The following is a 15968-nucleotide window of genomic DNA, read 5'->3' as shown; positions in this document are numbered from 1 at the left end:
ACTGAGCTATCACCGCTACACATATACAGATGATTTTAAAAGGACAAAGAAGCACCACATTCACACATTTGGATTTTTTGGGGAAAAGTTCATTTTTCGTGGTCTCTGGGTCTTCTCTCCATTTTTTTAAAAAAGTGTATTCATTTCTTTGAATTAAAATACACAAAATAACGTTTCAAAATCATGGAGAGAAGACCCAGAGATAGAGAAATTTTATAAAAACGTGTTTAAAAATGTACCATTTTGTACCAAATGTCTGATCTGGCCAATTTTCAAGTTATTTTTTAGCAAATCGAAGCTCAATTTCGGGAAAATATATTCCGTTCCTGTTGCACAGGAACCCGATAAATAATAAAAATGTTAAAATTTCATATGGATTGTCAATAAAATTTTCACTTTTCAAATACGCCCAGACTCCTGCCGAATGCCAATCAAAAGCGCCCTCGTTCTTTAAATCTATACTAAGTAAGGATGAATTCACATCAGTGTAACATTTACCGTCTCAGTGGTTCTTGAAAAGATTTTTAAATCTTTAGATCTTTTTTAAATGATGTCATTAATTTACACTTATGTAATAATCCCCCCCCCCCTTTGAAGAGGGCATGGGCCTTCATTTATAAACTTGAATCCCATTTACGCAAAGATACTCTGTGTCAAGTTTGTCTGACTTTGGCCCAGTAGTTCTAAAGATATAAATGTGAAAGTTTAAAACAAAGAAGATGACGACAGACAATGGACAAAGGTTCACTTCTATTTCAATAGGGATAAATAGCCAACACTTATATCAATTGGGTCCCCTACTTAATTGGGGTTGTGATCAGTTTTCTCTCCTAGACAGATACCAGTAGAGGCTATCAAGATTCATCTTCCTGTGCGCCCTTGCGAACTTAGCCTGGGACCAAAATCTGCCCAGTATCCGTCTGCTTCCACGTGGAGGCATCGCATAGGACTTGTTGTGGAGAGGCTATGTACTGGCAGGGGAAGACATAAAAATTCCTTCCCTTTTCGCATTACTGCTAGCCAGCGGTGATGGCTGAAAGCGAGAGGTGACAAGCACACAGACACTAACACCAACACACTAGACGCGTCACACAACATTTAGCAGACTGTTAGTAGTTTTAGTTTGTTAGGATGATTTGTTACTGGTTGGTTACGATGATTTGTTGGAAGTTTGTTAGGATGATTTGTTGGAAGTTTGTTAGTTATTTGTTGGAAGTTTGTTAGAGTTATTTGTTGGAAGTTTGTTACAGTTATTTAATGGAAGTTTGTTAAAGTTACTTGTTGGAAGTTTGTTAGGGTTATTTGTTGGAAGTTTCTAAGAGTTATTTGTTGGAAGTTTGTTAAAGTGGTTAGTTAGAGGTGTTAGACCACTGGATCCTCTGCTGGGCTGGGCTGAGATGCAGTGGGCTGGGCTGGGCTCAGGTAAGCTCTACTGCTCCTTGCACATTCTGTCAAGAGGTCAAATGCTGATACATAAACATCATTTGGAAAGGTAAAGATCACAAAAAGCTGAAAGATGTACAGTGTGAATCTTACCTCATCCTCTCTTCTTGAGGGCTGTGTGGTCGCAGTCGATTCTTGCTCCCAAGAATACTGCTGAACGTCTCGGTGGGATCGACGCTCCTGAAAAGACGGAAAATCAGGAGGTCAAAAGAAGAACAATAGCTGCTCTGATCAAGTTATAATGCAAAACAGGGATCCAGAAGTGCTACAAAAGCAGTCCTTTACTCACCGCCTTGGCAAATGTAAGCTGCTAGACAAAGCTTGGACAATGGGCTCCTTCCTCTTCATCTGTGGCTGGCTGGGTGGTGGCTGACTTGGTGGCGGCTGGCTGGGCGTTCCCGCGTTGTACCACGTCCGAGTGCCTGAAAATATACAACTGAGACGAGATTAGTGAAAATTCAAAACAATGAAACAAAGCACACAAATTCAAGGAAATTACAACAAAATCAATGTTAAGGGGTAGGGGATGGTTAGTTGTGTTAGATTAGGAAAGTGCTAAGAAGATAGAGAGGAGACAGAAGGAAAGAAATAAATTCAAAATGCTTCTCTGTTAGGCTGCCTGGTAGCGGCACTGGATCCTCTGGGGGGATGGGCTGGCTGGTGTGGGCTGCGCTGGATCCTGGGCTGGGCTGCGAAGGGCTGGGCTGGGCTGGGCTGGGCTCTGCTGCTTGCTGCGCATCCTGTCAATTGCAAGTCAAGAGGTCAAATGCTGATACGGTCAACATCATTTGGCAAGGTCAAGATCACAAAAGGCTGCAAGATGTAGTGTGAATCTTACCTCCTCTTCTCTTTTTGACTGCTGCTGGGATCCTCTCGGGTCAGCATACATCTCCTCTCTTCTGCTAACAAAGCAAAATCAAGACATCAAAACAACTTCTTACAGTTAACAAAATTGCAAAGAGCAAAGTTATGATACCTTTTACATCACAAACACATTGTAAAGATAGTGGACACACTGCAAGATGTGCTGCATCTTACCTGCACGTCAGGGATTGACCGCAGTGCATGACAGAACTGCTGCTACTGGTGACGGTCTGATCTTCTTCCACGCAACCAGGCCAGTCCAACCCCGTACCTGTTAACAAAGATGTCCACAGGTCAAACCACAAGAAACACTCCCAAAACAAGGAAGGGGTAACAAACTCCACAGAATAAAGCGTGTACACCGATTGCGCATCGGCTTACCTTCAACGCCGGAGTTGGCCGCAGTACGTCCCTGAACTCTGCATACTTCCTCTGGCAGGCTGCAGTCCGCTAATCATCTGGGAATCCACAACAGCCTAACGCTGACCTGTTAACACCAAAGATGGAGTAGAAAAAAAAGTGCCAAGACCAAAGAGTCAAAATGAAGAAAATTCAGAGTGCAAGGCCTGCACAAAGTATCTTACCGTCCATGGGTTGGCAGATTCCTCTTCAAAGGACTGGGAATAGATGGTGTATCACACTGCATATCTACAATAGAAAAACAAGACATCAAGAGAGATCATAATCTTCATCAAGTGAGATGCGGAAAATATAAATCAACACAGTAAATTCAGGTTGGACATGAATTTTACCCTCTCTTTCATGTGCGGTTGCAGTCGATCATGGCTCCCCAGAATGCTGTTGTACGTCTCGATGGGATCAACGCTCCTGAAAACACAGAATAACTGGAGGTCAAAAAGATGAACCCTACCTGCTCTGATCAAGTTATAATGCAAAACAGGGATCCAGCAGTGCTACAAAAGCAGCCCGTTACTCACCGCCTTGGCCAATGTGGGCCTCTGGACAAAACTGGGCAATGGGCTCCTTCCCCTTCATCTGTGGCTGGCTGGCTGGGTGCTCTCCCGCGTTGTACCACGTCCGAGTGCCTGAAAATATACAACTGAGACGAGATTAGTACAAATTCAAAACAATGAAACAAAGCACAGAAATTTAATGAAATGACAACAAAAAATATGTTAAGGGGTAGGGGATGGTTAGTTCTGTTAGATAAGGGAAGTGCTCAGAAGACGGAGAAGAGACAGAAGGAAAGAGATAAATTCAAAATGCTTCCCTGTTAGGCTTTCTTGTAGCGGAATTGGATATCTGTTGGGCTGGGTTGGGATGCGCTGGATCCTCTGCTAGGTTGGGCTGCGGCGGACTGGGTGGGGCGGGTCTTGGCTCGGGTGGGCTCTGTTGCTTGCTGCGCATCCTGTCAATTGGAAGTCAAGAGGTCAAGTGTTGACACGGTCAACATCATTTGGCAAGGTAAAGATCATGAAAGGCTGCATGAGGTACAGTGCAGATATCTTACCTCCTCTTCTCTTCTTGACTGCTGTTGGAATCATCCTTCCGGGTCAGCATACACCTCCTCATCTGCTAACAAAGCAAAATCAAGACATCAAAACAACTTCCTACAGTTAACAAAATTGCAAAGAGCAAAGTTAAGATACCTTTTACATGAAACACAAACACGCAGTAATGAAATTGGACACACTACAAGTTGTGAATACTGCGTCTTACCTGCACGTCAGGGATTGACCGCAGTGCATCACAGAACTGCTGCCTACTGGTGACAATCTGCTTTTCTTCCACGCAACCAGACCAGTCCAACCCCGTACCTGTTAACAAAGATTTCCACAGGTCAAACCCCAAGCAACACTCCCACAACAAGGAAGAAGTAACAAAAGTCCACAGAATTCAAGGTGTACACCGATTGCGCATTCTCCTACCTTCAATGCTGGAGTTGGCTGCACTACGTCCCTGAACTCTTTGCACTTCTTCTGGCAGGCCGTAGTCCACAATTATTTCTGGGAATCCACAACAGCCTAACCCTGACCTGTTAACACCAAAGATGGAGTAGAAAAAAAAGTGCCAAGACCAAAGAGTCAAAATGAAGAAAATTCACAGAGTGCAAGGCCTGCACAAAGTATCTTACCGTCCTTGGGTTGGCAGACTCCTCTTCAAAGGACCGGGAATAGATGGTGCATCACACTGCATATCTACAATAGAAAAACAAGACATCAAGAGAGATCATAATCTTCATCAAGTGACATGCGGAAAATGTAAATCAACACAGTAGATTCAGGTTGGACATGAATCTCACCCTCTCTTTCATGTGCGGTTGCAGTCGATCCTGGCTCCCCAGAATGCTGCTGTACGTCTCGGTGGGATCGACGCTCCTGAAAACACAGAAAAACAGGAAGTCAAAAAGATGAACCCTAACTGCTCTGATCAAGTTATAATGCAAAACAGGGATCCAGCAGTGCTACAAAAGCAGCCCGTTACTCACCGCCTTGGCCAATGTGGGCCTCTGGACAAAACTAGGCAAATGGGCTCCTTCCTCTTCATCTGTGGCTGGCTGTGGCTGGCTGGCTGGAGGCTGGCTGGCTGGGTGCTCCCGCGTTGTACCACGTCCGAGTGCCTGAAAATATACAACTGAGACGAGATTAGTACAAATTCAAAACAATGAAACAAAGCACAGAAATTTAATGAAATGACAACAAAAAATATATTAAGGGGTAGGGGATGGTTAGTTCTGTTAGATAAGGGAAGTGCTCAGAAGACAGAGAAGAGACAGAAGGAAAGAAATAAATTCAAAATGCTTCTCTGTTAGGCTTCCTGGTATCGGAATTGGATATCTGTTGGGCTGGGTTGGGATGTGCTGGATCCTCTGCTAGGTTGGGCTGCGGTGGGCTGGGCTTGGCTGGGCTGGGCTGGGCTTGGGTGGGCTCTGTTGCTTGCAGCGCATCCTGTCAATTGGAAGTCAAGAGGTCAAGTGTTGACACGGTCAACATCATTTGGCAAGGTAAAGATCATGAAAGGCTGCATGAGGTACAGTGCAGATATCTTACCTCCTCTTCTCTTCTTGACTGCTGTTGGAATCATCCTTCCGGGTCAGCATACACCTCCTCATCTGCTAACAAAGCAAAATCAAGACATCAAAACAACTTCCTACAGTTAACAAAATTGCAAAGAGCAAAGTTAAGATACCTTTTACATGAAACACAAACACGCAGTAATGAAATTGGACACACTACAAGTTGTGAATACTGCGTCTTACCTGCACGTCAGGGATTGACCGCAGTGCATCACAGAACTGCTGCCTACTGGTGACAATCTGCTTTTCTTCCACGCAACCAGACCAGTCCAACCCCGTACCTGTTAACAAAGATTTCCACAGGTCAAACCCCAAGCAACACTCCCACAACAAGGAAGAAGTAACAAAAGTCCACAGAATTCAAGGTGTACACCGATTGCGCATTCTCCTACCTTCAATGCTGGAGTTGGCTGCACTACGTCCCTGAACTCTTTGCACTTCTTCTGGCAGGCCGTAGTCCACAATTATTTCTGGGAATCCACAACAGCCTAACCCTGACCTGTTAACACCAAAGATGGAGTAGAAAAAAGTGTGCCAAGACCAAAGAGTCAAAATGAAGAAATTTCACAGAGTGCAAGGCCTGCACAAAGTATCTTACCGTCCTTGGGTTGGCAGACTCCTCTTCAAAGGACTGGGAATAGATGGTGCATCACACTGCATATCTACAAGAAAGACAAGACATCAAGAGATCATAATCAAGAGATGAGGAAAAGATAAATCAACACCGTAAATTCAGGTCACACCCTCTCTTCCATGTGCGGTGCAATCTTGCTCCCCAGAATGCTGCTGAACCTCTCGGTGGGATCACGCTCCTGAAAACAAAATCAGGAGGTCAAAAGAAAAGCAATAGCTGCTCTGATCAAGTTATAATGCAAAACAGGGATAGATGTGCTACAAAAGCAGCCCTTTACACCGCCTTGGCAAATGTAAGCAAGAGAGATCATAATCTTCATCAAGTGAGATGTCGGAAAATATAAATCAACACAGTAAATTCAGCTTCTCTGACATGAATCTCACTCTCCTCATGGGCTGGCTCTGCCTGTGGCTGGGCTGCAGTCGATCCTGGCTCCCCAGAATGCTGCTGTACGTCTCGGTGGGATCCTCCCGACGCTCCTGAAAACACAGAAAAACAGGAAGTCAAAAAGATGAACCCTAACTGCTCTGATCAAGTTATAATGCAAAACAGGGATCCAGCAGTGCTACAAAAGCAGCCCGTTACTCACCGCCTTGGCCAATGTGGGCCTCTGGACAAAACTAGGCAAATGGGCTCCTTCCTCTTCATCTGTGGCTGGCTGGCTGGAGGCTGGCTGGCTGGGTGCTCCCGCGTTGTACCACGTCCGAGTGCCTGAAAATATACAACTGAGACGAGATTAGTACAAATTCAAAACAATGAAACAAAGCACAGAAATTTAATGAAATGACAACAAAAAATATGTTAAGGGGTAGGGGATGGTTAGTTCTGTTAGATAAGGGAAGTGCTCAGAAGACGGAGAAGAGACAGAAGGAAAGAAATAAATTCAAAATGCTTCCCTGTTAGGCTTCCTGGTATCGGAATTGGATATCTGTTGGGCTGGGTTGGGATGCGCTGGATCCTCTGCTAGGTTGGGCTGCGGCGGACTGGGTGGGGCGGGTCTTGGCTCGGGTGGGCTCTGTTGCTTGCTGCGCATCCTGTCAATTGGAAGTCAAGAGGTCAAGTGTAGACACGTTCAACATCATTTGGCAAGGTAAAGATCATGAAAGGCTGCATGAGGTACAGTGCAGATATCTTACCTCCTCTTCTCTTCTTGACTGCTGTTGGAATCATCCTTCCGGGTCAGCATACACCTCCTCATCTGCTAACAAAGCAAAATCAAGACATCAAAACAACTTCCTACAGTTAACAAAATTGCAAAGAGCAAAGTTAAGATACCTTTTACATGAAACACAAACACGCAGTAATGAAATTGGACACACTACAAGTTGTGAATACTGCGTCTTACCTGCACGTCAGGGATTGACCGCAGTGCATCACAGAACTGCTGCCTACTGGTGACAATCTGCTTTTCTTCCACGCAACCAGACCAGTCCAACCCCGTACCTGTTAACAAAGATTTCCACAGGTCAAACCCCAAGCAACACTCCCACAACAAGGAAGAAGTAACAAAAGTCCACAGAATTCAAGGTGTACACCGATTGCGCATTCTCCTACCTTCAATGCTGGAGTTGGCTGCACTACGTCCCTGAACTCTTTGCACTTCTTCTGGCAGGCCGTAGTCCACAATTATTTCTGGGAATCCACAACAGCCTAACGCTGACCTGTTAACACCAAAGATGGAGTAGAAAAAAAAGTGCCAAGACCAAAGAGTCAAAATGAAGAAAATTCACAGAGTGCAAGGCCTGCACAAAGTATCTTACCGTCCTTGGGTTGGCAGACTCCTCTTCAAAGGACCGGGAATAGATGGTGCATCACACTGCATATCTACAATAGAAAAACAAGACATCAAGAGAGATCATAATCTTCATCAAGTGAGATACGGAAAATATAAATCAACACAGTAGATTCAGGTTGGACATGAATCTCACCCTCTCTTTCATGTGCGGTTGCAGTCGATCCTGGCTCCCCAGAATGCTGCTGTACGTCTCGGTGGGATCGACGCTCCTGAAAACACAGAAAAACAGGAAGTCAAAAAGATGAACCCTAACTGCTCTGATCAAGTTATAATGCAAAACAGGGATCCAGCAGTGCTACAAAAGCAGCCCGTTACTCACCGCCTTGGCCAATGTGGGCCTCTGGACAAAACTGGGCAATGGGCTCCTTCCTCTTCATCTGTGGCTGGCTGGCTGGGTGCTCCCGCGTTGTACCACGTCCGAGTGCCTGAAAATATACAACTGAGACGAGATTAGTACAAATTCAAAACAATGAAACAAAGCACAGAAATTTAATGAAATGACAACAAAAAATATGTTAAGGGGTAGGGGATGGTTGTGAATAATTTGAAAACGTAAAATAATTACGGACAACTAATGACAAACACACACCCAGACTCTTCCCGAACAGAGAATTATGTTCACTTTACCCTTCAGCTCAGCTATGTACCCCCCCCCCCCCACCTTTTCAAGTACCTCTGATCCAGGGGCCCAAAAATTAACCATTTTGGAAAAGGCAGCTTTCTTCATCATAAATATGTACTTAAATCATTGGCATAATACCCAGGAGCAATTGAAAATATTTTTAAAGAATTCACGCATTTTCATTATACATGTATAAACATTAGAGCCCCGCCCTAACACAAGAAGTCTTGACCCAGGGGCCCTGAGATTCAAAATCTCAAAGAGGCATCATTCCTCCTCATAACTATGTACATAATTAATCATTTTGATACCCCGTCATAGAAAAGACGATTTTCAAAGAAATAATTCATTTTCACTATATAATCTTTATAGACCCACCCTAGCACTAGAATCCCTGATCCTGGGGCCATGTAATTCACAATTTTGAAAGAGGCAGCCTTATTCAACATAACTATACACTTGGTTAGTTTACTTAATGCCCATGAACAGAGAAGAAGAATTTTAAAGAATTTATGCATTTTCACTATATATTATATAATCTATATGTATAGCCCCACCCTAGCACTAGAACACCGGACAATAGGGCCATGAAATTCACAATTTTAGAAGAGGCATGCAGTCTTATTCAACATACCTATGCACTTGGTTTGTTTAATTAATGCCCATGATCAGAGAAAAAGAATTTCAAAGAATTTATGTATTTTCACTATATAATCTATATAGCCCCACCCTAGCACTAGAACCCCTAACCGGTGGGGCCATGAGATTCACAATTTTGGAAGAGGCAGCTATATTCAACTTAACTATGCACTTGTTTAGTTTATTTAATGCCCAGGAGCAGAAAAGAAGAACTTCAAAGAAATTTTGCATTTTCATTATATAATCTATTAAGCCCCTCCCTAGCACTAGAATTCCTGACCCTGGGGCCATGAATTTCACAATTTTGGTAGATGCTGATTACAATCATACCAACAGTTTGACTGCTTGATGTCCAGGAGTAAAGAAGAAGATTTTTAAAGATTGTACTATAATTCTAACGGTTTTGGTCATGCCCCCAGGCCCCAGGGGGCATTGACCATGAAATTCACAATCTTTATTCCTCTTCACCCATAGATGCTATATGCCAAAATTGGTTGAAATTGGTTCTGCAGTTTCAGAGAAGAAGTTGAAAATGTTCAAATGTTAACGCACAACGGATGATGACGGACGAAAACGGATAGCAATAGGTCACCTGAGTTTACTCAGATGACTTAAAAATGGATACCCAAGCGAACCTAAAATACTTTAGACAAGACTTTTGTAGAAAAGTGGTAGATTTATGAATAAAATCAGTAGGTGGGAGATGGAGTGAAAAAGCGGTAGACTCCCGCCTAAATCGGTAGAGTTAACATATATATTGTATGTGAGAACAATATCCTGAAATAGATCCTCATCTTAAAAAAATAATAGTGAGGTCAAGATAAGACAATAGAGACAAAGTTGAATATACAAGTAATTCTTGTAAAGATGTATCTTTTTTTAAGTTTGAAGTAACAGTTTCTTTGAAAATCAGTTAAATTCAAAATGGTGAAAAGTGGGGTGAACTCTATAATGAATGGCAATGTCAAATATTTGTGACAAATTGTAATAAAGTGGTGAATAGTAAGGCTAAGATAAAGGAAAAGGTCATAGCTCAGAAAATAATGACAATTTGTTGAAAAGTTCCCAGAAATCAGGGATAGACATTAAAACCTTTATATTCACTTGTCCTTCAGCCAAGTGACCTACAATTTTGACTTGTCCGAAAGTAAAACTTGATTGCCCAAAATTTTTAAAGAAGAAAATTCAGTAACTGTATCTTAATTTGTTGTAAATATGAACTTTCAGTGACAAATTATATCTTTTTTGAACTTAATTGCCAGGGATTATGTTGATATTGAAATGATGCTACATTTAATTTTTTGTAAACATATGTTTACTACTTTCCTTTGTCATTTTCTATCCTGAGAACACACACAGCAATACAGGAATATTATTTTCCTACGAATTTTTTCCCGAAATTTAACTTTTCACCCTCGCTAAAAAGAAAATAGTTGCCATGTTCTGAATCAAGATACATCGTGCACCGAGAATATGTGCATTGTGTTCTTTATATTCAGAATCTGTAGTGAATAAATAACCTGTCACAATAGGAATGTAATGTAAGTTGTCAGATGGAGAGCATATTTTTGTAAACTACGAAAGAAAACAGAATAACAAACCCGATTTCTTAAAGAGGGTATGCTCCAGAAACGGTACCGAGGGATTCCAAATGCAAAATTGGTGGAAATCAAGTGTTCAATTTATTGTGTTTATTGTTTATAAATTAATGTTGAATTTTAAAGTGTTTCTAACAAATATATCAGTACATCGATAGTTTCACTTGCCCGGACTAAAAATTACTTGTCCCGGGCCATCAAACTACCGTTAATGTCGATCCCTTATTGGCAATATGTATGAGTGAGCTGGTCTGATTATAATCAAAAGTTTATCATAACAAAATTTTAAATAATTATTTTCATACTGAGCTCAACACAAAATAAAGAAGAGTAATTAAAGTCTATGCCACATGAAAATTCAAGTAAAGGATGCCAGATTAAATATACCGACATAAATTTGAATTCATAATTTGAATCTTGATTAAAATCTTAATTCTCAAGAACAGTGTCTTTGAAACTGGGCTAAATGCAAGAAACGAGGCTAAATGCAAAATTTGACAGATGGAAGGTTGGAAGCTTAGAGGAGATAAAACTATTTAAATGTGGAACTCGAACCATTCTCAAATGCAAAAGCCAATTCATGTAAACATGTCATATGGTACAATTATTTATCTTATAGTTATTTTAATGAAGCCAAATATACTACAAGTAGTATGGATGGTCAGAAAGTTAATAACAAAGTCCTAATATTTTCAGTAAATATTTCCATTTCTATTTAATTTCTCTGTGATAACTATTTGAAAGTTGGTGGTGTTGATTTCTTCATAATTCTACCAGAATTTATCTCAAATCTCATGCGAGTTTTCTTTGTGTCTAAAGCTAATGAGGCCAGATTTGCATGTAAATCCATGCGACTGTCTTATGAGTTGTGGTCAGTATCACTGTGTCCACTCGTGCATGAAAAGTAAGACCTTGATCAAGCTATATAGCTTTATCAAGCTATATACCCTTTATCAGGGTATTGTGCTGGACCTGTTATTCTACACTTTTAAAATCTAAATCTACAATTTTATTTCACAAAGAAATGGAAATATAGGAATCACTGTCTCAGTATAGTATGCCATGGACATCAATGATACTGGTAAAAGTGGGATAATTTATGCATAGCTGGCTTCAACTGTTATGCAAATTATCCCAAATTTCTCACTATTATTGATGCCCTGGCATACTATACTAACTAGACAGTGATTCCTTCAGTATATCAAGTAGATAACTGAATTTAACCCCCTTCTCCTTCTCCCCACTCCCTGTTTGGAGTCATTGTGAAGAGAAACAAAGGAGTAAGAAGACAGATTTTTTTTTATTTCTCTTTTTTAAAAGATCATGAATCTGATTTATTCAAACACCCCCCTCACGCTTCTAAGAAAAAAAATATGGATCTCTTAATTGTCCCTCAGGTTAATACGACTGGTATATTGCAAGGGGATTTTTTTTTAAAAACACAGAAAGAGAAAAGTCGAAACGTGTTTGATATGTACAGCACTTATTAAAGATCCAACAGCATTTTGACCTAAAATTATCTGATAGAAATTATCTATTTATAGGAATGGGTTCTTCAAATATGGCTATAACCTATTTGGTCATGAATTATGATTGTTCGTCTAACTTTACCGCTAAACCCCTCGATATCAGAGTTTCCTAGAATTATACATTTCATACAAATCAACGATTTATAACAAACATACTCACAAAAATTCCTTCGTTTTATGAGTAATGTGCATCTTCTAATCTGTAGAGTCGATGAACCGTCTGAAATCGGACTGCCCGCCTTTACACGAACTTTACTCACGGTTTGCACGAGCTCGTAAAACCGGAAGTGTATTCAAATTACTTTTAAAAAATAATACATCATTTCTGGCCTTGATAATTATGAAATCTATACTGAATTTAAATAAATCAATTGTTATAATAAAATTTAATTTATTTTGGATTTTTTTTCTTGGAGGGCCAAATGAACCAAATGAAAAATGAGTGTTTCCGGTAGCATGACAAAAATTACATCCATTTGTAAATTGCTGCATGTTTAACATTCATTACATTCTATCAAAAAACATCAAAACTTATCAATTAATGAAATTTATTTCAACTACACTTAAAAAAAAAAACCTTTTCATACCTTTTTATTTATTTGTTTTTCACCCCCCCCCCCCATTTTTATTCAAAACATACAAATCAAACTCATAAATTTTACAAGATAAACAATGCAAGGGCTGGGAGGCCAGGGAAAGCCAGAGACACAGAACAATCTACGATTCTTTGTAACGAACGTCGCATAAATCGAACATACCCCAGTAATTGTATTTATAGTGAGCGCTAAAGCGCTCGTGCATGAAAAACCAGTTTCTTAAGATACGAAGTTTCACTGAGAATACCGAAGTAAAAACGTAAAGAAATAAATTTTGCCTCTGCTTACTAACTTAACTTATTTTATACTATCATTTCCACAAAAACGGGATTTCTTCAACTTTCATGTGTTAATGCATGTAGCATTGGCTACTATAGTTCATATACTCATATTCTTTTTTTACAAAATATTTTATATTATTAATAAGTATTAAAATAAATGATAAATACTCTTAAATGAGTATTGAGATAAGTACTCTTAAAGAACCATATTCCTTCTCATAGGCCTAATGAGTTCTCCGTATTTTCATTTTGAGAGTATGAAAATTCACGAAACAATGACAACACTGTTTTTAGACCTACGTTTCTCGAATATCTAATTTTGTAACTCTTCGTTAACATGTTCATTTACATTTAATATTCCATTTGGACTACTAGTACATTGATATTGGTTTCAATAAAATTTCAAATAGTCCTCACCTTCACCTTCGATGTGACGCCCATTAATACAAAACTGCCTGGTTTTTCGGTGGACTGCCTCGAAAATGTCTCAAAAGATAAAATCGACAAATATTGTTAAAATTGCAATTTCAGTTATGTAGCGGATCCCTAGAACTGGGGGGGGGGGGGGGGAGGGGGTGATGAATGACTGGCATCATACCTTATATTTGTGAGGAAACCTTTTAAATAGCAAAACTGAAAACACTAGTTCTTGGATAAATTGTTATCGGCTACAGGAGAGGTCGATCTTTTCGTATTTGCAGTACAAAGTGTGCATTTGGGAAATGAGAAGTTATTCATCAATTATTTTGATAAATAATTTTTCAATGATAAATTGATCAAACAACAAATTATTAGGGGAAATGCTTTAATTTTACTTACTGACGGTATTATCTTTAATTTTTCCTCTGATAGCAATTATTTTTTTTTATTAGATAGAATGAGTTCAACAGTAATTGTATGCAACGTGAATGAAAATTCTTTGGGTCATTTGCAGCTTTAGCATGCTCAAAACACTTGTTTTACTGGTAAACATTTCAATATTTATCCATTATTTTTACCATTGTTATTATTGTCAAACATTTCAATATTTATCCATTATTTTTACCATTGTTATTATTGTCAGTAAAATCATATGAATTTATCTTACACATTCATTCCCATGTTGCGATATTATGTTCACTCTACTGTATCTTGCGCTTTCCTTGAATGCTTAGTGTCCTTGTGAAATTGCTTTGTGAATGGTAAATTTTGTTTTAGTCGATATGATGCTTCTCATTTATCCTATTTGTGATGACATACATAATCATGCCTCTTAAAATGCGTCGAAATCATACTGGGAATTTTGGATATTCCGTACAGTAGAATGAGATTTCCAGTAGAACAAAATACATCTCAAGACGAACAATCGTTATTCTGGGAATTTTTTTCTGAGTGGATTCGAGCTTGTACATCTTTCTTATGGAAAATCATGCTTAACATATATATTACACATAACTTGAACTTGGATATCTCACACGATCAATAATTATCAATTAGTAATCCAAGTTACTGAGACTTAAAACACCCAATCCTCGCCGTTGGACAGTGCTCAACGTGTTGACTCAAGACCCCTGGCTTGCGAGGATGAAAACACCTGTACGATTGCATAATCCACTAAATAGTTTACAAAATTGATCCATCTCCAATGTTCCATTTTAAAGGAAAATATCTTTTTGGGCAGCAAAATAGTAGGGAATAAGCTGAGGTGCCTCTGGTACCCTCTACAGCTTTATGTTTTAACTATACCTGGTAGAAAAGCAATATACAAGTGAAATGTACATAAATATTTAATTTTTGAAATTGCTAAGACGTTTGCTCATATAAAATATGAGTAAGTTTACTTTTTTAAAAACATAAGCAAGACTCTTTATCCATTCCTTTATGTTTACATTATTATAATCATATTTATTTTATTTTATTATATAAGTTTGCATACAGCATACACTCGAGTAGTGTGGATTCAAGTCATGATTAAAAACCTTCGCAAGAACACATCAGCCATGTGTAGTCATATGAATGTTGAGCCTCCTCAGACAGTTTAGATTCATTTTTTTTCAAACTCATTACTACTAATCCCAAGACCATAAACTGAGAAAAGACTTAAGCCATAACAAGCTATTCAAAATCAACTTTTGACTTGAGTCTGTTCTCAGTTATGGTCCTCAGGCCTGGCGGTAGGATGGGGCTACAATAGGGCAAAGGTAAATATAACGGAGAAAAAATCTGATGATGAAGAATAGTATACTTAGGGTCATATTGATTCAGGTGAGCATTGTGGCCCATGACCCTTCGATATACTTCCTTCTACTTCACTGAAACTTTAAACATTTAAACTGTTCGGATGTCAAGCTCCATCTTTTTGTCCCCCCACTAAAAGTAGGTGATGTCAATTTCGGTCCGTCTGTCTGTCTTTAGTTCTGTCTTCTGTAACGCCTCGTTTCCACGCAATATCTCGAGAACCCTTAGAGCATTTGCAATAGAATTTTACACAATATTACTCCCTTTGGCCCAAGGAAGACCCCTATTAATTATGAGGTCAAAAGGTCAAAGATTAAGGTCATAAAGTCAAATATTTGGTCCGTCTTAACACGTTTCCGTGAGATGTCTGAGAAGCGCCTGAGCTTTTGCAATGAGACTTTATACTACAACTCTCTATGGTCTAAGGAAGACCCGTATATATTTTGAGGCCAAAATGTCAAAGTCCTGAAAGGTCAAGGTCGTAAATTCATACATTTCCTGCATGTGTGTGCAAAACTTTGATTTCCGGGCAAAATATCAAGAAGCTGCTGAGTTTTTTCAATTAATGTCATACCATCAATCGATCTTATGCTCCTTCCACCCTTCTTAAAGTGCCCCCTCGACCCCTCCTCCCCCCCTCTGGGTCGGCGCGTTTTTGTCTTTTTAGCTTTACTGGTCAGAGATCAGAAAAGCTTATGCGATAGCAAGGTATC

The 15968-nt window shown here is 39.6% G+C and overlaps 2 long non-coding RNA genes across 4 annotated transcripts; both read right to left on the bottom strand.

Moving 5' to 3' along the window:
* Positions 1-456: 456 nt before the first annotated feature.
* Positions 457-4124, bottom strand: LOC134256975 (uncharacterized). Of its 3 annotated transcripts, none has more exons than XR_009989832.1 (3): positions 3988-4124; positions 3779-3843; positions 457-1448 (listed from the first exon to the last, which is right to left on the bottom strand). It is a non-coding gene; the product is annotated as an uncharacterized LOC134256975 (long non-coding RNA). The 3 variants fall into 3 exon arrangements; XR_009989831.1 differs by lacking the exon at positions 457-1448 and adding an exon at positions 1929-2183; XR_009989830.1 differs by lacking the exon at positions 457-1448 and adding an exon at positions 3575-3676.
* A 2448-nt stretch (positions 4125-6572) lies between these two features.
* On the bottom strand, positions 6573-7460 carry LOC134256978 (uncharacterized). Its single transcript, XR_009989833.1, has 3 exons — positions 7324-7460; positions 7115-7179; positions 6573-7012 (listed from the first exon to the last, which is right to left on the bottom strand). It is a non-coding gene; the product is annotated as an uncharacterized LOC134256978 (long non-coding RNA).
* Between the last annotated feature and the right edge of the window lie 8508 nt (positions 7461-15968).

This window comes from Saccostrea cucullata, unplaced genomic scaffold (assembly GCF_032062105.1).
Source record: "Saccostrea cucullata isolate Sc308-1 unplaced genomic scaffold, CSIRO_AGI_Scuc_v1 ctg1767, whole genome shotgun sequence".
Taxonomy (NCBI): Eukaryota; Metazoa; Mollusca; class Bivalvia; order Ostreida; family Ostreidae; genus Saccostrea; species Saccostrea cuccullata.
Note: the sequence above shows the minus strand (reverse complement) of the source record. Positions and strands in the feature narration are given on the sequence as shown.